This window comes from Corvus brachyrhynchos, unplaced genomic scaffold (genome assembly GCF_000691975.1).
Source record: "Corvus brachyrhynchos isolate BGI_N302 unplaced genomic scaffold, ASM69197v1 scaffold308, whole genome shotgun sequence".
Classification (NCBI taxonomy): Eukaryota; Metazoa; Chordata; class Aves; order Passeriformes; family Corvidae; genus Corvus; species Corvus brachyrhynchos.
Genome location: NW_008239538.1, coordinates 34,785 through 35,078, shown reverse-complemented (window position 1 = coordinate 35,078; position 294 = coordinate 34,785).

Genomic DNA, 294 nt, shown 5'->3' with positions numbered 1-294 from the left:
GAGGGGGGGGGGGTCCGGGCGCTGCCCCCCCGAGCAGGGGTGTGTGAGCGTGGGTTCTGCCTGTCGGGGGGTGCGTGCACACGAGTGGGAGCGTGTGTGTGGGGTGTGTGTGTGTTTGCACACGTGTGCATGTGATGTGTGTGTGTGTATACACGCGTGTGTGTGTTTGCACACGTGTGTTTGTGTGTACACACGTGCACAGGGGCGTGTGCCCAGGGCCGTGCCGGAGGGGTGAGGCCGGGGGCCAGGGGTAGCAGCGCTGCGGCTGCGGCGGGGGGGCTGCCGGGGGAGGGT